The sequence below is a fragment of the Pipistrellus hanaki genome (genome assembly GCF_964339955.1).
Source record: "Pipistrellus hanaki genome assembly, chromosome: 3".
NCBI lineage: Eukaryota > Metazoa > Chordata > Mammalia > Chiroptera > Vespertilionidae > Pipistrellus > Pipistrellus hanaki.
Genome location: NC_140505.1, coordinates 29034747 through 29062337, shown reverse-complemented (window position 1 = coordinate 29062337; position 27591 = coordinate 29034747). Strand labels below are relative to the sequence as shown.

At 40.3% G+C, this 27591-nt stretch overlaps 1 protein-coding gene across 1 annotated transcript in view; it reads left to right on the top strand.

Moving 5' to 3' along the window:
- Positions 1-2739: 2739 nt before the first annotated feature.
- MYO16 (myosin XVI) overlaps positions 2740-27591 on the top strand; it is a 505283-nt gene continuing 480431 nt past the window's right edge. The window contains exon 1 of the mRNA XM_084879972.1: positions 2740-2931. The gene's annotated coding sequence lies outside the window, so the exon portion shown is untranslated. The remainder of the gene's footprint in view (positions 2932-27591) is intronic.

The window sequence follows — 27591 nt, the reverse complement described above, 5'->3', positions numbered from 1 at the left end:
TCTACTTAGAATCGGTCGGTTCATCTCTCTTTCTGCACAGGACACGGAAAACGGAGATCTCCGCCATGTCTGGCCCCCCCGCAGCATCAGGTCCCCGCAGATGAATTCATCAGAATTCTGAATATTGTGCAATCAAAACAGAAATTCTAAACACATGAAAACCTGACAGAACTCTATAGAGAAACATAACAATTCACAACTATAGTTGAAGATTTCAACGCCCCTCCCTCTGTAATTGGAAGAATAGCGTGTTTAGTCAGTTCAGGTTGTTCTGACAATTACCATAAGTCAGAGGGGCTTATCAACAACACAAATTTATTTCTCGGAGTTCTGGAACCTGGAAGACTGACATTAGATGGCTGGCATGTTCCTACTGAGAAAGAACCTCTTCTGGATTCTGGAAGTTGGTCTTCTTGTTGTATCCTCACATGTCAGCTCCCCTTTTTTTGTAAGGGCACTCATCCCATTCATGAGAGCTCCACCCTCATAATCTAATCACCTATCATAGGCACTTCCTCCCAATAACATATTGCGGGGTTAGATTTCAACATATGAATTTTGGAGGTACACAAACATTCAGCCTATAGTAAGTAGAGAAACTAGACTTTCATACAAATTGTAAAGCAGGAGTTATATAACGTAGCATCGATTTAAACAAATGATACTGATAATGATAAACATATATCAAATGATATCGATGAAATTCTTTGTTTTCTGGCACAAACCAATACTTTTAGATGTATTGTTTCATGAGGAATGGATATTGTTGTTTCCCAAATAGCTGTTAAGAATTAGCAAATGACTTTAATCCCATGTTTCAGTTTCCAGTTTATTCAAAAAAGGTATGTAAGAGACACACTAGAATATGAGAATAATAACATATACGGCATTTACTTCACACACCTTTCCAGAAGATGAAGCTAATCATTTGAAGCGACAACTTTAATTCAAGATGTAAAAGTAGCTGCATTCTATTGAGGCAATCTTCTTGAAGTATGATGTACCATATGGGCCCGGGGAATCTAGAAAAGGCATACTTCTGCGATAGCAACAGAATCACTATTTCAGAATCAGACGTCTCCATGTAAACAGCATGCTCGCCAATGGCAAACCAGCATTTCTATCTCTCTTTAAAGAGAAAAATTACCCTCGGAAACTGAACCAACATTGACATCCTTAATAATATATTGCCTATATGCTTGAATAGCATAATCATTTTAAAAAACCTTATCAGAATTGCTTGTGTATTTGAAGCCACTGTGGTGATGGCATGAGCAAAATGTGATGGGAATAGCTATTGTAGATGTTTGAGATTCATGGCTTTTTCTTTATTTTTTTTCCTCTTAATGTCTTCTAAGAACTATAAGCTAATGATGTAGAAACTTAGATAATGGTATATGATAGAAATAAACATATATCAAATATACCGTGTATATTTGAGAAATATAACCTCAATAAATCCACATTAGTATTTGAATAGACACCTTTTGTTTGCTGTCTGTAGAGTGTAAGTGCCAGTTGCCAGAGCTAACTTTTGGTAAGGTAAATTTGTGCAAGGTCTTCCTCCATGCAAATCTTACAATATAGAGAGGCATGAAATGGTTTCACATAGTATGCAATACAATAAGCAGAAACATGTACTGTTCCTCACAGTCTATTTCTATGTCCTTGTGCAAATGTATATAACAAGAAAACAATTAGTTGACAAAGGATTATTTTGCGTTTCATTCATAGTCATTCTTACTATCCCAGATTATTCTTAGTACCTTGGTTGAAGTGCTTCGACAAAGTCAATGATTTTGTAAATTATTTTTCTAAGATTTAAAGTTGACTTGGGGCTCCACTCTTGTCATATTATGTATGGAAGACATCTCCCTGGAAAAACGTGGACAGTAAAACACGTTGACCGAGCCAACTAAGAACACAAGTTGGGGATGTAGGGGGTGGAAGCCTTCTATTTTGTTATGAAAATTGCCACAGGGAGCAGCCGTTTCCAAGGCTAGAGCGAGGCTGGTCTTTGTCCCTGTTCCTCCTGTCTCATGCTGAAGTTCCTATTTCGGAGCAGATTTCAGGAGCATCTCGGAGGCTTTCAAATACCCGAAGGGGAAGGACTGTTTGGTGTCTGAATCTGTACACAGGGGTCACTCCTCTGGCACAGTCCCCGCGATGGCCTTTGTTCTGGGCCCGGCTGTCCAACGGGGAGGCCCACTCCTAGGTCACAGCTCCCCAGCCACTGGCCAGGGGATCCATGTCTGCCCGCCCCCCTTCCCCCCTCCTACTCCCATGCTTCTTGCCCAAGTCAGGACTGAAAAGTTTGCAGAGTGAGCCCCATTCTTAGATCGCAGCCAAGCGAGAGGCGGGAGAGCCCGGAGGGGAGGATCGAAGGAGCTGGAATTGAGAGAGAGAGAGAGAGAGAGAGAGAGAGAGAGAGAGAGAGAGAGAGAGAGAGAGAGAGAGAGAGAGAGAGAGAGAGAGAGACACGCGGTTTCAGACGACGCGTGAGAGCGTGGGAAGGAGGGAGGCTGGAGACCCGGAGGGGCCCCCCTGGAGGGAGTGCAGGGAGGCGAGCCCCGCACCCGGGCCGCGGCTGGAGAGTGAGACGCGGGGAGGGACAGCAGGCGCCCCTGGGAGCTGGATCACTCAGCCCCGTGGCTGCGGGACGCGCGGGGAGGGGCGAGCGCGTCCGCAAACGCTGTGCTCCGATCGGAGAGCGAGCACAGCCCACCCGGCGGCGAGCGGCAGCCCTCAGCCCCTCGGGCCGGACAGCGATCGCCGCGCCCCCTGCTCCGAGCGAGCCCCGCTCCGGGCGCAGAGGACCCGCCGCCAGCGCCCCGCGCCCCGCGCCCCGGCTCCGCACGGCCCCTCCAGGGCGCACTCGGATCGGACCTCCGCGGACGGCGGCCGGCGGCTCCCGCGGACCCTTCTCCGCAGGTAGGAGCGAGGGGGGCGCCGTGCGGTGGCCGAGCAGCCGCGCCTCCCTGTCCGGAGGTCGATGGGGAGCTCAGATCTCCCACCCCGAGGCGCTGGCGACCCCCGGAGGGTGCGGGGTGCTCGCACCTGTGTCGCTGGTGTCCAGGGCGCCCATCCAGAGTCCAGGCGTGGAGAGGGGGCGCGGGGGGCGGCTGCAGGTCCCTTTCCTGGGAAAGGGGCGCGGGGAGGCTTGTGGATGGGAGCCCAGAGCCGAACCCCGCTGAACTCCGGATCGAGCCCAGCGGAGAGGGCGAAACCCGCCCTTTGGAGGGACCGGGAAGCCTCCCGTTGCCAAGGGAGATGGGGAAGCGGAGGGGCCACCTAGACAGCCCCGGTAGGGGAGGCGCGGGATGGGGGGTTGGGGGGCGTCGTTCCTTTTTATATTTTGCTTCGGGCACGGAAAGGAGCGACTACTTCAGAGAACAAAGATGTGGGGTTGGAGGCGGGCTCCCTGGCGATCTACGGACCCCTGGCCGCGACCCCGGCCAGACCCTGTCCGCTCCATTGTCTGGGAGCCCGGACACTGCGTGTGGGACCAAGTAGGCGGCTGGGTACCCACCGGAGGCTCTCCGTGCGCGGCTCCCGCTCCCCATCCTCCACCCCTCCCCAAACCCCCACCCCATCCTCCCTGGCTGGGTAAACCCAAGTAGGTCCGTGGAAGTGCTGGGTTTAATTGGTACCTTTTTTATGCCCCTGAAAGTAATGAAGATGATTTCCACCAAGTTCTCTTAGCATTTCAATCATTTATGGAAAAGCTGTAGTCACTGCCCCTGGTTAGATCTCTGTTTTTTGGGGGAAGGGGGCCAAATACATTTAAATTACGTGTTAATTGTTTGCCATTTAGAAGAATGATTTAGCCATTGAAGGAGGGGGAGGGAGTGTGTTTTGCTAACCTGGGCCAAGTCAAACTTAGCTGCTCCGAGTTGGCCAGAGGAGTTGGTGAGTAGAAAAGGCAGGTGGGAAAGGCGGTCCTTGTCCTGCCAGGTGCCTGAGCCCAGAGAGCAGCGCTAGTCCTCTTAGAGCCAAAGAGGACGAGCCGAGGCTTTCTTTGAGGATCCTGGGAATGTCTGGGATCTCGGTCCAGGGGAAAGAGAAAAGGTCCTGTCCATGTTTGCCACGGGCTGGGGGTATTTATGAAGCCCCCGCAGCCTATCCCTGCATCGCTTAGTGATTTTCACTTAGAATTAACACGAACAACAGGAGACCCTAAAGTCATCCATGAGCTCCTGAAATCAAAGCGACAGGAGGGAGGAGGGGGCAAGCACCTACCTGGACCCTCAGGCTCCTCCCGGTGGGATAGCTGCCAAAATCAGTTTTGCTCTTAATATTGTTAAAGTCTTTTGGGAGATCATTTGTCATCCTGGATTAAGGCTCTTGCAACAACAACAACAACAAAAGTCTGTGTGAAGTTGTTTAGTTTATTAAAATTACACAAGTGTGTGTGACATATACTTAACATTAACAGCAGCTGTGGTTCTTCATCACCTGTGATCCACCTATGTGAGCTTATGAGGTTTATATCTGACAGACTTCTTGGAAACCAGAATATATGGCGTTGCTTGTTGCTTAGAAAACAGTACTAATATGTCTCCTGGATGTATTAATCCCTATAAAAATCATCCAGAATGTGATATTTGCTTATTCAAAGAAAAGATGAATCAATACAATTTCATCTTGAGGGCATGGTGCTAGGTTTGATTTTTATCTGTGTCCTACAAGAACTGGGCAAGCGAAATGATTTATTCAGTATACACTAAGTGGAAGTATTTTACTTTGCTTGTGCAATTAATACTCGAAAGATTTTTCCCTCTCTGATGTGAGAATGCGTGAAGGTACAAGCTCCACTAGCTGCTGTGGCAGGCTGTTAATGTGATCCGTAGGTAAGTCAGCATTCCTGCAGATAAAGGAGAATGCACATTGAATATGAACCCCGTGCAGAACATGGATCTTCTTGAAGGAGATTAAATAACAATAGAAACATGCTCCTTAAGAAATCAGAAAATAAAATCTGTTGAGTAAAAGCATAATACATATAATGCACACACTATGTGTATCTTTATGTATCCGTGTAACTTGCAGATCATTAAATGTGTTCAAACACTTGCATAAGTGAGAAAAGACATTGTATTGGAACTGGGATATTTGAAAACGATCCTTCTTTAAACACGAGACTGTGGTTGGTTAGCTGAGCATTTAAAATGTTCAGCTCAACATATCTGCCTTTTTGGGACCGGATGGCCTAAGCAAATCTGGGCCAACCACAGCATGTGTTCATAGAATGAGAAAACGTCTGGGTGAAAAGGGACCTGTGGAGTGATCTTTCCAGCTCCCATTACTATAAATGAAGAGAATAAGGTGCAGAGGATTTAAGCCATTCTTTCAAGATCACATTCTTGGCAAGATCCTTGCTCTGTCTTCCCTGGAAACTGGAGTGTCAGATGTGTGGGAAGGAAGGGGAGTTTGGTTATTTCCCTGAGTGGAAGGCTCACAGGTGACTCCTTTGGTAGGTGGTAAGTTTTTACATCGGTGATCTTTTCACTCCTCACTTCACCCCTTCTCATAGGGTTCTTCTTCTGGCCACTTCTTTTGTTCTATTCTTCTCTGTACTAAGAATAATACATTGTTCTGTAGGTGGTCCAGAATGAAAAAAAAGTGAGCATATCAAGTGAATGGGAAAGATTAAAAATGCATCCAGTTTACCCTTTTGGGTTTAACAATGGTCCAGGCATATAAAAGATGATTTTTGCTTGCAGTGCATTGAGGTGTGGAAGCAGTTATAGGAAGTAAAGTGTCTTCACCCATAGAAACTGAGAAGCTCATAGTAACCACACTTGACCATTTCATAAGTTGCTTTTCCACCTAAGATCTTGCTTGATACAACTGGTCTTAGGAGAATCTGGTCTTAGTGCATGGTCATTTATTCCACATCCCCCATTTCAGATCACGGAAATCTGTTTCTTTTTTCTTTTTTTAAATAAATCTTTATTGTTCAGATTATTACAAATGTGTTCCTCCCCCTCCCCCTCAATTGCTCCCCTCCACCAGGTTCCCACCCCACGCTTTGTCCTTTCCCCACCCCCCCCATTGTCCTCATCCATAGGTGCACAGTTTTTGTTCAGTCTCTTCCCACACCCCCCACTGCCCTTTTCCCTGAGAATCGTCAATCCACTCCCCTTCCATACCTCTGATTCTATTATATTCACCAGTTAATATTGTTCATCAGGTTTTTTAATTCCCTTGGTTTTTAGATTCACTTCTTGATAGTCACATATTTGTTGTTCATAATTTTTATCTTTATCTTCTTCCTCTTCCTAAGTAACCCCCTTCAGCAATTCATATAATTCTGGTTTGGCGGTCATGAACACCTTTAGTTTTTTTTTAATTTGTGAAGCTCTTTATCTGGCCTTCAATTCTGAGTGATAGCTTTGCTGGGTAGAGTATTTTTGGCTCTAGGTTCTTGCTATTCATCACCTTGAATATTTCTTGCCATTCCCGTCTGGCCTGCATAGTTTCTGTTGAGAAATCAGCTGACAATCCTATGGGTGCTCCTTTATAGGTAACTACCTGCTTTTCTCTTGCTGCTTTTAATATTCTCTCTTTGTCTTTTGCTCTTGGAATTTTAATTATAATGTGTCTTGGTGTGGTCCTCTTTGGGTTCCTTTTGTTTGGGGTTCTGTGTGCTTCCTGGACTTGTAAGTCTTTCTTTCCCCAGGTGGGGGAAGTTTTCTGTCACTATTTTTTCCAGTATTCTTTCAGTATCTTGCTCTCTCTCTTCTTCTGGGACCCTCATAATTCTGATGTTGGTACACTTGAAATTGTCCCAGAGGTTTTTTACACTATCTTCAACTTTTTGGATTCTCTTGTCTTCTTGCTTCTGTGGAGGAGTGTCCTCTGGCTCTTTGTGTTCTAAATCTTTGTCTTGATTCTTGCGATCTTCCATTCTGTTTTTAGGACTCTGTGTAATTTTTTTTTATTTCTGACAATGTTTTCTTTATTTCTAGTTGATCCCTTTTTATTTCTAATTGATCCCTTTTTATTTCTAGTTGATCCCTTTTCATATCCTCATAGGTCTCATTTATTTTATTGGCCTTTTTTAGGATATTCTTAAAAAGCCTTATAACTATAGTTTTGAACTCAATGTCCATTCTTTTCTTTTCCTCCATCTTCCTTTGTGTCCTGCCTATTGTCTGAATTTTAGTTGTTTCCCTGATTTGATGGAATAGTTTTGTGTGCTAGGTATTCTGGTTGAGCCCAGTAGTACAGTTTTCCCAGTTACCTGTGGTGGACAGTCTTGGTGTAGCCCTTTGTGTGCCGTGTGTGCAGTCTTGTTGTTAAGCCTTGCTTATTGTTGGTATCACTGGGAAGTGTTGATCTCCAAGCCGATTAGCTGTGAGGATCAACATTTCAGCTAGGAGGGCTTCTGTACTCTGCTTGGATGGGGCGGAGTCTTGGGGTGGTGCAGATAATCTTTGGTTCCCTGTCAGTCTCGCCTTAGAAAAGTCCTGTTCACAGTGAGTCTCACCAGATTGGTTGCAGGCGCACGCACCTCTTTGGTAAAGGTGCAGACAAGCTATGGATTCTGGCCAGTCCCTCCTTAGAGAAAGCCAGCCTCTGGGAGAGCTTCTGTGCTCAGCTTGGATGGGGCAGAGTCTCGGGTTGGTGCAGACAAGCTTTGTTTTCCCATCAGCTCCTCCCCAAATCCTGCAGTAATGGCCACTGGCTTCACACACCTCCGAGAGATCTCTACCTGCTGCCTGACAGTCTGGCTTTTCCCTGACTGTGGCCATGTATCAGAGCAATAGGGTGATTCTGTTTTCCTCAAGAACAAGAACGCCAGCCGCGTGTTAGCTGTCCGCCCTCTCTGCGCACCTGGAGTAAGCCAGTGCCTTTTCACGCGCACAGTTCTTTTTATCATCACAGTTTCTGAAGGTCAGCGTGCCTTCTCTCTCCTTCCTAGATGGCAGAGCCTCCTCTCAGCTAGCCGTCTGGTGCTTCAGGGCAATGCCTCCCTGTTTTCCAGTTCTAAATTCAAATTTGTTGTGGTAGGCTGGATTCGGGTGTCTACCCTATGCTGCCATCTTGATTTCTCTGTTTCTTCTTCTTTGTATCAAAGCCCTCTTCCCTCCCCATATCCCCTGGCAAAATTAGATGCTCTTCATAGATGATCATCACATTGTATGTTTACCACCCTAACTCTGTTTGTTTTCACCTTTGAATCCCAATCACTTGCCTAGTGGCCCTCAGAAAGGATTGAGTCAATGCTTTTAGAATATATTGAACTAATGAGTTCATTTAAATCAAGCATTTATATTCAACTGGCCTCTTTTAATCATGGACCTTTTTTTCAAGGGAATGTGCCAATATTTTTTAGATGATAAAATGTTGAAAATTTTATTAACAGTTGTGTTGTGACATTTCCTGGAATGAGTAGTCATTCAAGTTCACAATAACTTGACTTAGAAAAGGAGAATGCACATCTCTAAGGACTAGGGCAGGGTACTCCCTGGGCTGCCAATTCTGCATGCCCCAGGGGTACCTTAAGTGTGCATTTCCTCAGCCTACCCCAGGCCTACAGATTCAGAGTCTGAAATGGAACATAAGAGTAGTCTCTCTCATCAAGCACTAAGTGGTTCTCATAAGTACTGCAATTGAAATCCATAGTGAGCTGATCATTCAAGAGGTTACAGTCTCCTCCCCCTAGATAGATACGCGTCTCCTACTTTATATGGAATCTGCAATGATGTTCTTACTTGGTTAATCTCACGTTTGATAGTAGCAATTAAGGAGATGATAATAAACTAGGTCATTGGTTTAAGAAAGTTTAGATTCACATTATCTAATTGTAACTAAAAGTATACACAGACAAAATGACATTTTCAGATAGATTGTAAACTTTAAATGGTGGAATTATATCAGCTGATTAACTTAAATACTACACAGGATTACAATAGTTTGTACTGTATATAATTATGTTAAAGGGATTATTTTAAATGATATAGTCTTTTTATTTTCTGTAATAGTATCCCAGTGCACGGATTTGTGCACATGGAAAGGAACGTAATTAGCAGAAATATTTCAATATTGTTATTCGTGTCTTAATAGTGAGAAGAAAATAGGATTCTACCGAGTCTCCTATCTACCTATTCCAGGACTTCTGTGAGGATCAAATGAGATGAGGCACAGGAAAATACTTCACAAACATTTGGTTAAATTGTAAAATGTATGCACCTGGCTATAAAGCCAGTCAGGTTCCTGGGCTAAAGAAACTCCAAGGATGCTAGTCACTAGGAGGAGGAAGCCCGGCATTGTGACGTGATGTCATTACCCAGTGCTCAAGCCATCATTGCTGGTCTTGGCTGTGATTTTGTGGGGTGTTGCTCTGGGGTGGTTGTGGGCCTGTGTTCCACTTGGGGGAAGCCGAGTGTTGGTTTGTCAGTGTTAGGTCTTTGGTGCCATTTATTTTTAAATGGCCAGTGCATGGCATGGCAGCTCCTGCGTTGAGCATCTACCCCTAGTGGTCAGTGCATGTCACAGCTACTGGTTGGATGGACAGACACTTAGCCATATATATATATATATATATATATATATATATATATATATATATATAAAATTTATTTCTGTGAAGATGAAAGAAGCTAGGAGTAGAAGCTTATACTCACTCTACTTCGTTAGAGTTCACTCTTCAGGCTTTGTAATTCAGCTTCTATTCAGAGAATGCTGCTGAACTAATTTTCTTACTCTGCTGTCCTTTCACTGAACAGCATTTGAAATCTGATGTCACACCCCTTAGCTACCTCTGGTTCCTTTATGTTTCCTTCTCTGGCTTTGCTGCTCTTGTCCAGATCCTCAGATTGGCTCTCTCATGCTCTCTCCTTTGCCCTCGCTTCTCCTGCTTCCATATTGCCCTAAGTTTCTCCTTTGTTCTCTATATTCCTGTGGCTGAGCTCCAGACCTGCATCTCCAATCCTGAGTTTTTTGGGTATTTTTACACCTGTATCTGCCTGCAGGACACTTTAGCTGTGTGTTCCATACCAAGTCTGATTTCATTTATCCAAACTGGAGTTCACAATCTATTATTGTCTTCAAGTCTGTCTCCTGTTATTCCTGTTTTTTTTTTTCTTCTTCTTTTTTTCTTTCCTCTCCAAGTAGTAGAAGAACCATCTACAGTTTTTTTTCATTTATTTTCTCTTTCTTTTTCCTCCCCCACTTCCCATTTTGAATCAGTCCTCAAGGCTTTACAATTTATCTTATAAATATTGCTGAGATTAGTTTTCTCTCTACTGACCTTTTATGACTGACCTTGGTCAACTCTTCATCACCCATCACCCCCTGCCAGAGATAAGGGCTCAGTTCCTGATTCATCTTTCTGCTCTAGTCTTTCCTTCACATCTAGTCTTAGAGCTGCCAGAGTGATTTATCTTACCTGCAAATTTGACCGAGACTTCTTGTGGAAAAGACTTCAATACTTTCCGTTATCCTTATCACACAGTGCATGCTCCTCTGCAGATCCCACCTTGTCCTTCTTGTCCCCACCCTCCAGCCTCCCCTCAGCTGTCCTGACCTACATCCCTGCCTTGGAGTTGCTTGGAGTCCTCTTAATAGAATTTAGCATTTCTTAACATGAAAACTATACTGGTGCTCCTATGGGCTGTGGATGTGCTTCTTCTCACTTTACTCACCTGGAGTCAAAGGCAGACCATCTTCCCCCAAACACCCATGTCCCATGGATGTCCCCTTTTGGTCTCTTTTTATACCACAAACATCTTGTGCTTATTGTTTAGTGTTCCCTACTGTGTTTGAATATCTGACTTTTCCCTGTGCTATAATTATTAGTTCCTTACTCATCTCTGTGTGTCTAGATTGTTTAGATGTTATATGAATAGATATAAACATTGCACAGGCAAAAAGCAAGTTGCCTTAGAGGCCCGAAATATACCCTGTGGAGATTTTTGACCCATAGTTTCCTATGCTGTGACCACTTGGAGCTTTCATCTCACTTTTATAAACCAGAAGTAATTTTAGAGTGTAATCTACACTAATAAAAGAGAAAAATAGAAATTGACTGTACCTCCGCAACGCCCATTAGCCAATCAGGAGTGAGTATGCAAATTAACCTGACAAAGATGGCGGGTTAATTTGCATCTGCAGACGCTCAGCAGCATGGGTCCTGGGAACATGCTTGGGATCCAGGCCGCTCAGAGCCTGTAGGCCTGTGCATAGGCCCTGAACGGCTGGGGCCCCAGAATGCCCCTGGCCACTCCTGGCCTACAGGCCTTGGTGCCATGTGGCCAGGGGCAGGGTGACAGAAGCTTGAATAGGACCAGAGCAGAGGCTTGAGGAGGCCAGGAGATGGGGGTTGTGCCAGCCTTGGCTTACCAGTGGTCCTGCCTTTGTGCGTGAGCTGCAGAGGAAATACCTTTTCTGACTGCTCATTGGCTAAGCTCCCTGTATGCCACTGGTAATGTTCTTGGTAACTTGGGTAATAAGAATCCAAAAAGGTGATCTAGGGTTTTTCCACCACACTTCTGGAGAAAGAAACGAAGGCCTGTTGCTGGAGGGCTAATAAATGTCATAACCTGCCCTAGCTGGTTTGGCTCATTAGATAATGCCTAGTCCTGTCCACCCCAGGGTCGGGTTCTATTCAGATCAAGGGCATGTACCTAAATTGCAGGCTCCTCCCTGGCTGGGGCCCAGATCAGGGCTATGTAGGAAGCAACCAATCAAAGTGTTCCTCTCACATTGATGTTTCTCTCTGTTTTCCCCACTCTTTTCCACACTCTCTAAAAATCAATGGAAACATATTCTCAGATGAGGATTAAAAAAAAAAAATAAAGAAATGTCATATGCTATGAAAGACATATCTTGAAAATGCCTAAAGCAAGTTGTCGTTTTTTCATGGTGAAGAACTAGAGTCCATGTTCATGAAAACAACTTGGCAGCTGCAGTGGTTGGCAGTGGCTGCAGCAGCAGAGTGATGGGGCTGGCACCTTCCTCTGATCAGCCAGTCGCCTCCCGTAGAGGGATGTCAGACTGTGGCTTAGGCCATCAGTAAGACATCCCCTGAGGGCTCCCAGTCTGTGAGAGGGGGACCCCCTACACACATACCCAGTGCATGAAATTTGTGCACTGGGCCCCTAGTAAATAATAAAAAAAGCATTTACTTGAGCAAAAAGAACTGCATCCCAGAAGGCACAGATTCAGGTAGCAACTTAAACCAGGTTCCACTGAAACAAAGGGGAGGCCATCTTTTATAGAGAAAGTTCCTGCTCAAGTTCCCAATTTTATGTGAATAAGTTGCCAAATTGTGTAGTTCTGATTTATCAGTGTAGATGCAAACAGAGATACAGTTTGTGGAGTTATGGTTAGACAGGACAGGTCTTAGTCCCTTGGTAGAAAGATGAAATGAAAACAGGGCTACCCTGCACTGGTTGACTGAGACTGTGTAAACAAGTGGGACACAGTGAGGGAGAGGTTTTTCCTGGCATACAGAATAATGACAAGCCCTGTCAGCAAATGGCCACTAGACTATAATTTATAAACTAGAGGCCTGGTGCAAGAAATTTGTGCACTGGGCGGTGGGAGGGATCCCTTGGGGGATGTCCGCTTGCTAGTTTAGGCCCAATCCTAAGCTGGGGGGCAGAGGGGAGGAGGGAGATCAGGCTTAAGCTGGCAGTCAGACATCCCTCTCTCAGTCTGGGTCCCCTCACTTCTTATCACCTGCCTGCCGTGGAGGCAGGAGAGGCTTACACCACTGCCGCTGCACTCGCCAGGTGTGAGCCTGACTTCTGGCTGAGCTGTGCTCCCCTTATGGGAGTGCACTGACCATCAGGGAGCAGCTCCTGCATTGAGTGTCTGCCCCCTGATGGTCAATGTGCATCATAGTGACTGGTTGTTCTGCTGATTGGTCAATTTGCATATTAGGGTTATATTATAAAATATGTTTGCCTTTGTTTGGCCATGGGGTGTTCATCCCAGCAAATCAATTCCTTCTCAGGATTCACATTGTCACTGGTGGTTGTTGGTGCCTGTTTAACTCTGATAGGAATCTCCAATTTGGGGTCCGGTAAAGAAGAAAGCTACTCAGTGCAAACATCTCAACTGTGATACAGCATGGCTGTGAGAACAGCACAGTGGAGGAGCTCAATCTATTACAGCTCAATTATGGAGCAGCACAGCTGTGGTAATACTGGGGGGAGGCCTCTCTGTGGCTAGACAGCAGTGCTCTGCTCTGCTCTTCTCACTCTGGTCTGCCAAGATGTCTTCAGTGTCTCAGCTCCAGTGGGGAAACCCAGTCTTCTGTCTTCAGTGGAAGCACTCCCAGAGCCAGAGGGGTGCTGACTTATATAGAGAGAAGTTCTCACCCCTGATCCCTGATTGGTCCATTCTCATGCAGATGAGGACTCCAAATCCTTCCAGGTTGATTGGTCCAACAGGCACTGTCCTGATTGGTCAGAATAGAGCTGCTCTAGTCCATGAAGATGCTAATGGGGATACAGCTGTGACATTTTAATTGAATTCAATCCTTTTGGTTGAAGTACAATTCCAACAACTCCTTTTGAAGGGCTGGATCACATGGCAGGAATAGGGTGCGGGCAGGGAGCTCAGCCCGGGGCTTCTTCCCGAAGTGCAGATGCTGTTTTTAAATTTGACCCCAGTTAGTCACAAGGAGCCCTTCTTGGTAAGGATCTTCTTTCTCCTGGTCCACAATGTCAAATGAACCTTCCTTCTCAGGGTCCACACTTTTTTTATTGAATCTGCTCTCGCTTCCATTTCCCCAAATCCTACCCTATTGATTCCTCTGACTCTTCATCTCCTTCTGCCTCCTATCAAAATCCTCTGCTCAATTTACAGATAAGGAAAAGAAAACCCAGTGAGACTGAATAATTTATTCAAAGTTACACTGCTAGCTCAGGGTAGACCACAATTTTCATAGAGGTTTGATTATTAATTCTGTGCTCTTATCACTGAGAGAAAAAAAATAAATCCAGGTTCTCCCTTTTTAAGAGATTTAAAAAAAAAAATGTTTTTTTATTTTATTTTATTTTATTTTTTTTTATTTTTTTTTTTAAACAAGTACCATATAGAATACCATTACAGCTTGGGGCAACAAACCATAGCCCAAGGGCCAAACGCAACCTGTAGCCCATTTGTGTACTGCCTATAAGTGACACTGCACTGTTCACATTTTTAAAGGATACTAAACCAAACTCAAGACAAAACAAAGAACTTGTGACCTACCCAGATCCCATGGCCCTGACTGCTCAAAATATTTACTGTCTTGACCTTTACAGAGAGTATTTGCTGAGCCTGATATGGAGGAACAATGGGACCTAATGGTGAAGTTCAGTGCAATTCATGTGTGAACTGACATTGGTAAATAAACTGGACATAAAATAAGTTGTAAATTTACTGAATTGAAAGAAGCAAAAATGAAGGTAGAACTTATACTTTATTCAAATGGTTGATACCTTTTATTTATTTCTTAAATTTTGGATGCTTCTCATTTATCTATGAATCGTTACCATAATAGACATTATTGGAAGTAACTAATACAAGTAAAATAAATTAGGTAAATCCACATAAAAATCACTATGGATGTTTTTGTTTAAGAAAATGTGATTGAAGGTAGGGGTAAGGGTGAGTTTGATGTCCAAGTTCTCACAAGCTGAACTGAATTTTACATAAAAATAGGCATTTGAATGTTTTATTGTTATAAGTAAACATTGGTTTCATTCTTTTCCATTTTTATCACTGGAATTAGTTGGTGTTTTTAAAAAAAAACTTGGGCCGTTAAGGCCTCTAGCATGTGGAACTGTATGCCTTTAATGAACGCATTTAAAATATTAAATAGTTCCTTTAAGAATGATAAAGTCTTATTCAGGCTTCCTCATTTTCTTTCTAATTTAGATTCTTGGTTATAAGCAGCTCAGTAATATGTGGTTGGGAATCCCTGGGTAGACATCGCTTCATGAGCTCTGAAATCTTCTTTCAAAAAGTCTATTAATATGCCTTTTATCTTTACGATTTGGAATGGCAAGTCATTAACTTTACATTTATTTCAGTGATTTAAAACTAATGCAAGAGCAAGACAAAAGAACTTAGGCACAAGAAACAAAGAACTTTATTAGAACAGAATACTGAGAAATTATATAGGTTTTAGCTTGCTGTTTCAGTGTAAAGAAAGAAACAGCAGTTTCTTGGAATAAACCTATGTTATTTCTTAGGAAAAGGCTTGCTGAAGCGATAGATAATCCAAATAAGGATGGTAAACTGTTTTCTTAATACAGATAGCTAAAAGAAGCAGTGGTGTGGGAAACTGTAATGTAGTGTGAATGGTGAGAGGGTGAGCTTGAGGTGGACAAGCATTGCTTGGAGTTCCAGTCCTGCTGCTTATTTCTCTGGGACCATGAACACATGAAGAAAACCTTTCTGGGACTCATCGGTGAGCAAGGTGTCTGCCTGGTAGGTTAAATGTGGCATTCAATGAGATGCAATTGTCTATATGTAGTTAACTTAAGGTTTTTCACCGAGCAGAAGCTCTGTAAACGTCTGCTATTGTTACCCACCTTAGTAGCTCAGGGGAGAGTGGATTTTGAAATGTTAGGAGGAAAGATCATTACATCCCAGTGGACAGAAATTGTAAAACCTGAAATGACAAAGAGAAAATGGGAGGCTTTAAAAGCAACACGATGACTTTGTAGTCACACGTTATGAAGAAAAAGTCACATAGAAATGTCATGTCACCCCCCAGGGCCACTGGTGAGATGACATTTCATCAGGACATGTGTACAAGGTGGAGATTTGGACAAATGTCCAAGCAAAGTAAAAAAAAAAAAAGAAGACTAATGTGAGCCCACCCATAAGAAGAATGTTAACTAAATCTTACCATGAGAGCAGGTATTAAAAAGTGCTAAGAGAATAAACAGGATTATTTTTGTCATGCTTAGATTAAGAAAAGCAAGGTAGTGGTCAACGTCTGTTCAGGATTATTGATAAAGATGATATAAAAGTGGATGTATCCATCAAGATTTTGGTCCTGATTGGGGCATGCATGGGGAGGGGTTTGGGATGGGATTGGGGTGATGAGGACAAATATGTGATACCTTAATAAATAAATAAATTAATAAAAAAGATTTTGGTCCCCACCCTCTGCATCAAAGAGAAGGAGTTTAAAAAAAGGAAACAGCTTAGAATCTTGGATTAGACCTTAACCTAGGTGAGGAAATTAAAAACAAAACTGTAGTTCCTTTAAGTGAAATCAGGTTAGGTTCAACTTTTGGGAGAAAAAAGCCATTGTGATTTTGATAGAGATTGCATCGAATCTGCAGATCACTGGGGGCAATATGTGTATTTTATAATGTTAAGTCTTTTAATTCATCCACACAGGCTATGTTTTCATTTATCTTCTTTAATTCTATAATTAATATTTATAGTTTTTAGAATACAAGTAATTTGCTTTCTTGGTTAAATGTATTCCCAAGTGATATATATTATAAATTGGATTGTTTTATTAATTTTCTTTTTAAGATTGTTTATTTATAGTATATACTAAACACAGCTATTCTAACAGTTATGTGTGTGTGTGTGTGTGTGTGTGTGTGTGTGTGTGTGTGTGTGTGTGATATAGAGTTTTCTACATATAAAACAAAATAGATGATTTTACTTCTTCCTTTCCAATTTGGATGACTTTGATTTTTTTTCCTTGTCTAATTGCTCTGGCTAAGATTTTCAGTTCTATGTCGATAGAAATAGTAAGAATTGACATCCTTGATTTGTTCCTGATTTTAGAGGAAGAGCTTCTAGTTTTTTAGTACTGAGTATGATGTTAGTTCTGGCCTTTAATATAATCTTTATTATGTTGAGATAATTTTCTTTTATTCTTAGCTTCTTAAACATATATTATTGCAAAAAGATGTTGAATTTTGTCATATGATTTTTTTCTGTGTCAATTGATATAAACATGTAATATTAGTCTTTCTGTTAATGTGGAGTACAAATTAATTGATTTTCATATATTGAAATATCCTTTCATCTCAGGGATAATCCCACTTGGTCATGTGATCCAACTGAGTGTAGCTCAGGACTTTTCTTCTCTTATTGAGAGTCTCTCTACCTCTCTTTTATCTCTCTCTCTGTCTTTCCATACTGTCCTACTGTGGCCATGATACTGTCAGGACAGAAACTGGCCTATAAATAAAGCTATCACAAAGTACAGTAGAAGTTGAATGAGAAGAGAATGGGACCAATGTTACGATCAATCAGCACCTGAAACATCCCTCTTGTCATTACCTCTGAACTAGAATGTTTGTGGGTTACACAAGGACAATAAGGAATTCTTTTAATTGAATTTTAAAGTTTTAAAAGTGAGAATTATAACACTCATAGAGAAACATGCATATAAATGCACACTTAACTATAAGGTAAACACCTGTATCAGGAAATACACTATTATAAGCAACTCCACTACCCACTGCCTTTTATAGGTAGTGGTTTCTTCTGCTTTTCTGTATAGCTTTATCATATATGCATTGTTAACACTGTGGTTTTGTTCAGTCTGATGGTCAACTTAATGTAAATGGAATTGTCAATAATTGTTGCGTGAGTTGTAGCTTATTCAGTTTCATTGCTGGACATATTTCTTTCAGAATGTATTTATCCATTCTGCTGTTACTGAGCTTTGGGTTTTTAGTTTTTAACTTGGGTATAATATGAATAATGCTACTCAGTCAAGTCCTGGCATGTCTTCTAGATGTATATGTATTTATGTATGTACAGTGTATACCTGGGGGGGAAGAGTGGAGTCATTAATATGAATACGCTAGATCAGTGGTCGGCAAACTCATTAGTCAACAGAGCCAAATATCAACAGGACAATGACTGAAATTTCTTTTGAGAGCCAAATTTTTAAACTTAAACTTCTAACGCCACTTCTTCAAAATAGACTCGCCCAGGCGATGGCATTTTGTGGAAGAGCCACACTCAAGGGGCCAAAGAGCCACATGTGGCCCACAAGCCATGGTTTGCCAACCACGGCTCTACATGATTTAGATAAACATTTTGAAGTTCATTTTGAAGTTCATAACAGGTTGACATTTTGGTTCAAGAATAAGATGGAATTTATTAGGGAGAATTGTAAATTTTGTTGATTGATTCAAAATATCAACAACACAGGTTCAAAATGCCTAAGATATGTCTTGATAATATAATATTTGGAATAAATATGTGTGTGGTAGTTGATTAATACTCAATGCAGTATGCCCAATGCCACCATAATACATGCAGATATACTGCTGACATTGAAACTTAATGTTGAATATTCTGAGTAGTTGAGTTTACATTTAAAATAGTGTAATCATTTTGGGGAGTCATATATAATTAAGGATTTGACAAGCTGTAATATATACTAAAGGAAATAAACCAGAACAGTTAAATCTCAGAAAGACCAATGTGAAAGTTTATCCTGGGAAAGATATATCCTGGAAAAGGGTAGAGAGAATGTTGTTACTTTCGTGTTGCCTATGTGTTATCTCTGTGTAGTCAACTTTGGAGCAGAGGGAGGGGTGGGACAAAACCATATTAAGGCACAATTGATGTGTTTAATAGTTTAATATAAATTTGGGCTCTAATAATTTCAAGGGAAGGAACAAACCATCTTAACACACAGGGAGCTCACCATCAAATACATTTCAAATAGAAACTGGAGATGTCTAGATGTCCTGGGTTTAGATGGTCACTCATTAGAGTCTTCTCAGTTTATCTCTTTGCAGAAATGTAGGGAAAATTCACAGCCCCAAATAGGGACATCCTGGGAGCCTTAAATCTCCTGCTCCAAGCATTTCTTGAACAGAGAGGTGTTTCTTAATCCTAAATTATAGCTTCCATTCACATGTGTAATGTGACTAAGATAACTGTACCTGTTTTCCATATAAATAATGGCTTCTTGAAAAGGGTCAATGTCAAAACAAAGGAAAAAGTAACTTCTAAGAGTAGATATGTAAAAAAAAAAAAAAAAAAGTTGTGCAAAATCACAAGCCATTGTGATTATGAGTTCTAACTTACTTAGCTCAGAGCAGTCTTGATTTACAGCAGCAGGAATTACAGTGGAGAGGGTTCTTGTTAAGAAAAAAGAATGTCAGAATTTCAAGATGCTTTACAAATTCAATGGTTCATTTCTAAGACAATTTAACAACATTAAAAATATCAGACCAAAGGATGGACATACATTTAGTGATGAGTCCTGGAATTGACACACCATCCTTAAATACCTTGGTATACATGTTGCTTTAAAAGTGTTTAAGAACATAGAAAAAAAAACCCTATTGCTTAGATATTTTCAAGAGATCAGTAGCATAATATGTTTCTTAAGTCTGCAACATGATCATCTTACCAGAGGCAAGAAGTCCAGATTTCACACAGGTGAGCACAGAATAGTTTAATCTTTCATAGCAGATGGCTCCAGGTCAGTGGCCAATAACAATTTGTAACACACCAATGACAGTGTAAAAAAGCCAGCTCTCATTTTGGAATGCAACCTGCTTTATAAAAATAAAACAGGCTGGTGACTTTTTCTGTAGGATAGAACTCTGTTTATCTCTTCCCTTCTTTCTTTTCTTCTTTTTTTCCTGTTTCCCTCCTTTCTTTTCTTCCTTCCACTCTGCTTAGCTATGGATTTAATTGAACTTAGTTGTTTTCTTGCTTGGGTAAAAGTACTGCATATATAAGCACATTTATGCTTAACTGGCTGTGATACACAAATTTCAACAATGTAAATAACAGTGTAAATAAGATGCACTCGGACAAAAATTAGCTGCATGCAAAATATCACACACAGTGTATATCAGGGCAAAAATCTAACTTTTACCCAACATCCAGATGCTTTGTTGAAAATTTACAAAATCTATCTCCTAAATGGCCACTATGTAAAAGGAACAACAGGAAAACTATTTATGGGATTCAAAGTAATTGTACTAGGTAATGGCTCTCCTGTCTCCTCTTCCCCTTAAAAGAAGAAACTGAAGTTACTGGCATTGTATGAATTAACTGAAAATAGAAGTTTTCAAAAGTTAAGTACTTGTACATTTTAATACAAATATACCTTGACACTATAGCTCTGGGATCATTAATTTACAATGTAATAATTAATTACAATTTTGAGTATATTGTTACTGAGGAAATAAACCGAGGATAAAACTTTTAACGTATTACATTTCTTTGGGTTCCCGTTGACCTTCCTTCTCTCTCTTCATTCTTCCCTATCTCCCTACTTTTATATGACCTGGACAAGTCATTTCAGGTCAGTGTGATGGTGTCCTAATTTATAAAGTGTGCTTCATATAATCTATCTGGTCTGCTTCAGATTTAGTAAGATTTAAATGAAATGATGGATGTGAAAGTCATTTTAAAAACTATATATGCTCTCTATACACACAATCTATATATTACTATATATATATATCTATATATCTATATATATATATAAAACAAAGTAAAAATGTACAATTACAATTGTAGTGAAATCATATGCCATTTTACTTGAAAAAAATCAATTTATATGTGTGAGTAAATATATAAATTAGACTATATTTGATATTGGGATATCAGAAATAATTTTTTATATCTGCATTATGAATTTGAGACTGTTTTTTAGAACCTTGCCAATAAGTATTCATTTGAGGAATTAATAATCTTGAAATCTTGACTTAATAAAATATGGCAGTCCCATTGAACAAATTGGTATTTGTCGAGAAGAAAATTGGCTAGTAAAAATCTATTGACAATCTGTTATATTTTACAATTTTATTAAGTTATAACATACATAGAAATTCTCTTCAGTCTCAGATACATTGAAGTCAATAAACTTATAACACACTCTGTGATGTGGACAATCAATGTAAAAACATAGAAGACAAATGAGATTGCATCAGAATAAAAGTGTGTATTATCAGAAGTAAAAATATCACAGTGACTTAGACCTCTCTCTTCCAGTGTTACTAGCAGCAGATGCTCTGACACTCTTCTTCCAGTCGACAGAGAACTGGCATTTGTTAGGATTTGGGCCAATGGGCTCAAATTACTCTGTGTAATGGGTTAATTCCATCTTTCATATATCCTCCCCCTCTGTCATCCCTCATCCCGCATCTCCCTTCTTTCCTTTCTCTCTCCCTGTTTTTATTCTTCAACTAGAGGCCCAGTGCATGGATTCATGCACATTGAAAGAAAATTAACTAGAAGAAATATTTTAGAGGCCAGTAAGGGACCATGGGAGGTTGGCTCCAGGGTGTGACTGGCCTGTCTTGCTCAGTCCTGATCAATCAGGGGTGATTAGAGCTGGGGAGGGACCTCGGTAGGGCTTCAGATGTGTCTAGCCCATCTCACCCATTCTTGATCTGGCTGGACTCCAGCAATAAGCTAACCTACCAGTCAGAGTGTCTGCCCCCAGTGGTCAGTGTGCATCAGAGTGATTGGTGGGACGGTCAAATGAATGGTCAGACACCTAGCATATTAAGCTTTTATTATATAGGATTCTTTCTTCCATTTTTTGTTTCCTTCCCATCTTCCTTTTATCCAAAGTATCTGTGTGCCTGTTGGGCTACACATGAGATGGGAACAGCACATATCATGTTCTCTGACTTCCTGGGACTTAGCATCAAATGAAGAGAAGGGAAATGAGCCATGAGAAAAAGGCAGAGCACAAGCCAATGTGTGACTGTCGACCCAGCAAGACAAGAGTAGACAGTACAAGAGTAGACAGTACATGTTAGAGACATTCCCAAGAAAGGCAGAAATTCCTGAGAATGACACTAAGATGATGGGGAAATTTCATGGAACTGTTGTGAATCTTAGATGATTCTGAGTCTGGCTCACTGCTGGCTGGCAAGCACAGTGGTGGTGGCGGGAGCCTCTCCTGCCTCCAAGGCAGTTAGATATCCCCCAAGGGCTCCCAGACTGTGAGAAGGCTCAGGCCAGGCTGAGGGACCTCTCCCTCCCCCTGCACCATTTTCCTGTACCCACCCAGTGCATGAATCTTGTGCACCACCCACCAGGCCTCTAGTATATAATAAATAAAGGAAGATTATATGATAAGATTGTATTGTATGATAACTTTTTTTTTTTTTGAAATTCAATGTTGGGTAGCAAATAGAGCAAACAATTAAAACTTTTGCAATGAATTCCAACTTATTTTAATTATTTATGATATTTACTGCTAGCACAGATATCTATTAGAGGAAGAATGTTTTGTGTTTGGTTCCTTCTATCTCAAACATAACTGACTGTAGTGTAAACATCTTAGGTGTCTGCATGCTGCTTACTCCCTCGCCTAGTGCAGCTCCCTGGTAAGTAGCCCTCTTCAAACTGATAACTGTCCTCTTTATGTCAGGTAATCTGCCTCTGAGCCTGGTTGTTGGGACCTGACGTAGTTATGCTTGTAACTGTAATTATATCTAATGATCTGTTTTATAAACACAATGTTTTTTTCTTCCTGTGGGCAGTCAACTGGATCTGCATGTGGAAAAAATAGATGAGGAATGTGAGCATTACATATTTCAGAAAATGTTTCTATTTTTGTGTATATTTTCTGTTTTCTGATTTATGTTAAATACAACTTCATTATTATTCATCTCAAAGAACATAAATATTATGTGGTTTTTTTTTTTTTTAAGATTCTTGGAAATTATTCTTTGCAATTTTCTCAAACTTTGTTCTCAATAGAATATGTACAGTTGTATACCAAAGCTACTAAGTAAGTAGTTATTACTTATTTTCCAAATATGAAAGCAAAATCAAAGTTATGAAGAAAAGAAGGAAACAAACTAAGTACAGGACTATTTTGCACAGCTACTGAAGATATCCATATATTAGAAAAAAGAACTGGGCTGAAATGTTGGAGGTGCTCAAATTCTACCCCATTCAGAAGGCAATGACATATATGAATTATGTGATCCAACTAATGTGCTGGTCAGCAAACCTCTGGCGAATGTGTTCCTATTTGTCTACTGAATGAATTAAAAATATGAATACTTGAAAAATTCCATATTGTCTATTATTTATTTTCCTCATGGATTTAAAATTGTGTTTCAGGAGAGTCCAGTTCTTTAATGTCATAAATTCTGAAAATATACCAGGATGCAATTTTTCATGAGTAAATGAAAAATTCTAAGGCTAATGTAACCAAGTTACATCATGGATGGGTGGCTTCAACACAGAAATATTTTGTCTCAGTTCTGGAGCTAGATGTTTAAGATCAAGATGTCTGCAGAGTGGTGACTCTGTTCCACACCTCTCCCGTAGCTTCTGGTTGGTAGGCTGCTACTTTGGTGTGACTTGGCTTGTAGATGTCTCTATTCATCCTCAGTGCATATCTGTCCAGATTTTTTCTTTTATAAGAACATTAGTCATATTGGATCAGGGTGGACCAAATTAAGTCAAATTCTGAATTGCTAGACACTAGTACTTTAACATTTTTTTTTTTTTTTTTTTTTTTTTTTGCCAGGACACAATTCAAACCATAACAGAGAATGTCCTCCCTGGCCTGGTAGCTCAGTTGGTTAGAGTGTCATCCTGATATACCAAGGTTATGGGTTCAATCTCCAGTCAGGGTACATAAAAGAAGCAACGGATGAATGCATAAATGAGTGGAACAACAAATCGATCTCTCCTTCTCTCTCAAAATCAGTTGATTTTAAAAAATGCCAAAGAAAGGCCCCAATCTTTTCTATGTAAGAGATACCTAGACATAGGGTAAGATTAAATATAGCCTGGTAGATGTAACAGAGATTTAGTAAGATAAATATTAGAGTGGAGAGAGGACCTGGGTATAATGGTTATAAGGATGAGAAAGCCATCATGTCTGGTTGAAGAAAGTTAGGGAGGTCTTAATCTCAGAGATAGATTCTAGAGTTGAAGAATGTGTTGGAATTTGTCCAGTGAATACAAATTTCAAGTTTAACTTATCTAGAAGGAAACTCAGTTTTTGAACTAATCTTCCTTATTATCTAATTCCATTAATGGAGTCAATGGAATTAGTCTTCTCTCTCCTCCATCATTTCCATTTAAACCACAAATCTTATCTCTTCTTTTCTCTCAAAATAACTGTGTTTTTTCCCTCAATTCCATTTTCACTGCTATTCCCCAGTGGCAGGTCTTCCTTCTAGAATGCCAGTGATACCCCTCAATTTGTCATCTTCCCTTCATCATCCATCCTGCACAGATTTATGCCTTTAGTACTAGTTTGGTCATTACTCTGCAGGCCCAAACCTTCAATATCTTTCCATCACCCTACCAATATTATACAAGGTTTTCATTCTAGTAGTCAAATATTTTCATAGCCTGACCCCAGCCTACATTTCTCAAGTGCACATAGAGAAGGATTAAAAGAATCTCAGCTTGCCAATGGACTTCAGAAGTCACCTTGTTTATCCCTCCATTACATATAAGAATCCTTCACAACATCTCAACAAGGTGGTCATGTCTTCTGTCCCCAGTTTCAGGAACTTCGCCTGTTACAGAGCTGACTTATGTTCATGACTGTTTCAAGCATGTGTGTGTGCTTTCTCACTTCTGCATTGTTTATGGCACTGTTATCTTTTCTGAAATATCTACACCTTTGCCCCTGTTCATCCCATCATTCACGACTTGGCTAAGCTACAAACATTGCTATGAAAAATGACTGTGGCACTTAGATTATAACAATTGAACCAAGGATTGTGCTGTGATGACAGGATAAATGACAAATGTGAGCAAAATGATGAAATAAAGACTGAGATGATAATAGTCTAGAGGAAAAAAATGTAAGTGGAATTTGGTTGTAAAGAATTTTTTAAATGTGTTTTTATTGATTTTAGAGAGAGAGAAAAGGAGAGAGAGATAGAAACGTTGATTGACCACCTTCTGCAAATCCTCCTCCTGAAGATCAAACCTGCAATCTAGGCACATGCACTGACTGGGAATCGAACCAGGTGACCTCTTGGTGCATGGGAAAATGCTCAGTCCACTGAACCACGCTGTCTGGGCAAGGTTTTTGTTGAAATGTTATGTTTATGTAAAATATATTTTTGAAAATATGAAAATTTAAAAAGCAACTTGATTATTTTATGCTATTTCTGATTTCAAGTTAAAATGATCATCCTACAATTTATATTTATAAACCCTTTTGAAAAAAATCAAACTACTATGATATGATTAGTCTATATCCAGCAGAAGTATGGGGATGAAAAGTATACACATAATAGGCACAGACATTACCTCTGGGTCCCACTAAGAATAAAAACCAAAATCACCTTACAGTGCCATTAGATAAAATATGAATGAGTGCAGCTGGTGCTGCTAACTAGTCTACCCCTCTTCATTTGCTTTCTCATGAATATGTTCCATAGTGGGAATTTTTGCCTCAAAACAACCTCACTTAATATATATATGTTAGGAAGCAATCAAAGTAATAGCTAAATTATTTGAATCTGCCAACTTTAAGTAGTCATCAGATGGTAGGCATTTTTTGTTTATAACGGAAATAATTAAATGAATGGAGTAATGAATACCATTTACCAAATGTTGGGAAGGTTGTGCTCTGTTTCCAGTCTTTGGACCATGGGGTGAAGCTACCAGGTTTTGTAATTTTATTTGAATGCATATTTCAGTGGCAGTTTGTCCCTGTTTCCATCTGAAGAGGCAGCCCTATATGAGAAATGAGATCTGGCGTCCCAGCCAACAATGCTGGCCTGGCCGTCAGGTGGCCGGCTGTGTAACTTTGAGGCTCATCCTGATCCAACTCATGTTTTCTGACCCATTAGAAGCATGTATAGCCAAATATGAAGTGGTAAATTCATGAGCAACTAGATATCTCTCAACCTCAGCACTATTGACATGCTTTGTTTTGGGGTCTGTCCTGTGCATTGTAGAATGTTTAGCAGCATCCCTGACTGCCAACCTAGATGCTGGAAACATCCCTCCCCTCCCCCATCTTGTCAACTAAATACATGTCCAGATATTGCCAAAAGGTAAAAGGAGCAAAATATATGCCCAATTGTAAAGCACTGATCTAGACATTAGTACCAACTTCATTATATTGTTTTTCGTTATATTGAGAGCTGAATACTTTGTGGCAACACCTACTCAATGAGTCTGTGTGATTACTTAGCATGCCATGGAGGCTTATTATCTTATTAAAGGGGCTTTAACGAGAGTCCTGAAACTAAAACCCATACATTTATGGTTCCTTCTATGTGTACTACACATAATATAAATGATGTAGAATTAATTACTTTTTACGCATCTTGCACATTTTCTGTGTATATTACTTGGGCAAATAATGCCATTTTTTTTTTTTTTTTTTTAAAGTTTGGCAACAGACGCTGCTCTTCATCCTCCTACTTCTGATTTATTTCTTTTGGGGGACAGGGAGGAGGGCAGCGGTGACACCAGCTGGTGAATGCAGAATTAATTACAGAGTGTTTCCCTCAAAAAAAGACACATGGATTACCAACCTCTAATGATTTTTGGCAGCTGTTCCTGTCCTTTTAAGATTACCAGTAACTGGACAGATACTTTATTCTTTTTCTTGGAAGCGTATGTTGCAATTTTTTTTTTTTTTTTGGATTTGGACATTGGAAGCTTTGTTAGAGGCACCACAGCTGATGAAAATTTTAGGCTGTATCTGATCTTGACTCAGAAATCTAGTATAAAATTTATTAATTCACTGACTTTTAGATAGCACTTGAATTATGGTTAAATGCAATTGTATAAATAAATTTCAAAAAACACTGACTAACAATGAAAGTGTTTATGTCTTAAAGGTAGAAAACTTTTGGAGAGGTGAAGAGTGTAATCTTTCTGTTTATATTGGATTTAAAAAAGAATGATCTCAACAATATTTAAATGGCTCTTAAAATCTGCTGTGTTCACAATAAAAAAAATATTTTAAAATGAAAAAAAATGTTTAAAAGTAAAAACAACATAAAACAAAAAGACCCGCTGTATTCACGGCTGCAGTTGGGGATATATTCCTTCCCCTCCCCAAATGCTGATAAGTTAATGGTTTAATTGCATTGAAATATAGTCTTTAAAAAAATGCAGGTGGGTTAAAACAATCTGCTACTGTTGCCATAGGTTGCGTTACTTCATTCTGTCTTCTCTGTACCATGATAGAATTCTAGAATTTCTGGTGGTTTTTGTACTTCAAGAAGTTATTGGAATACCTTTCCCTGTCATAGTTATTTTCATCCATATATCTGGTAGAAGCAATGATTTGATATATGAATAAATCTTCTAAGCTAAATTATTTCAATGTAAATTGTAGAATTGAAAGGAAGGACCTTACTAGTCTCAAAAATACAATCTACACAGAGTTTTTAATTTCTCACTTCCCATTTTCCCCTCAGTCCACTAAATTTGAATTTAGGCCAAAGTGTTTTACTGACTGGTCCATTGGATATTCTCATAAATATTCTTTTATTTTTGCTTCTCTCTGCCCCCCCCCCCCCCCCGGCATCATGCTGCAGATTTGATTGTTAATATTTTTCTCTAGTTTATAACTTTTTAATTTTTATGAAGAAACAATATAGTGTAAGGGTTAAAAATTCAAAATTGCTGTCAAACTGCCTGGGTTTGAATCTTTGTTCTGTA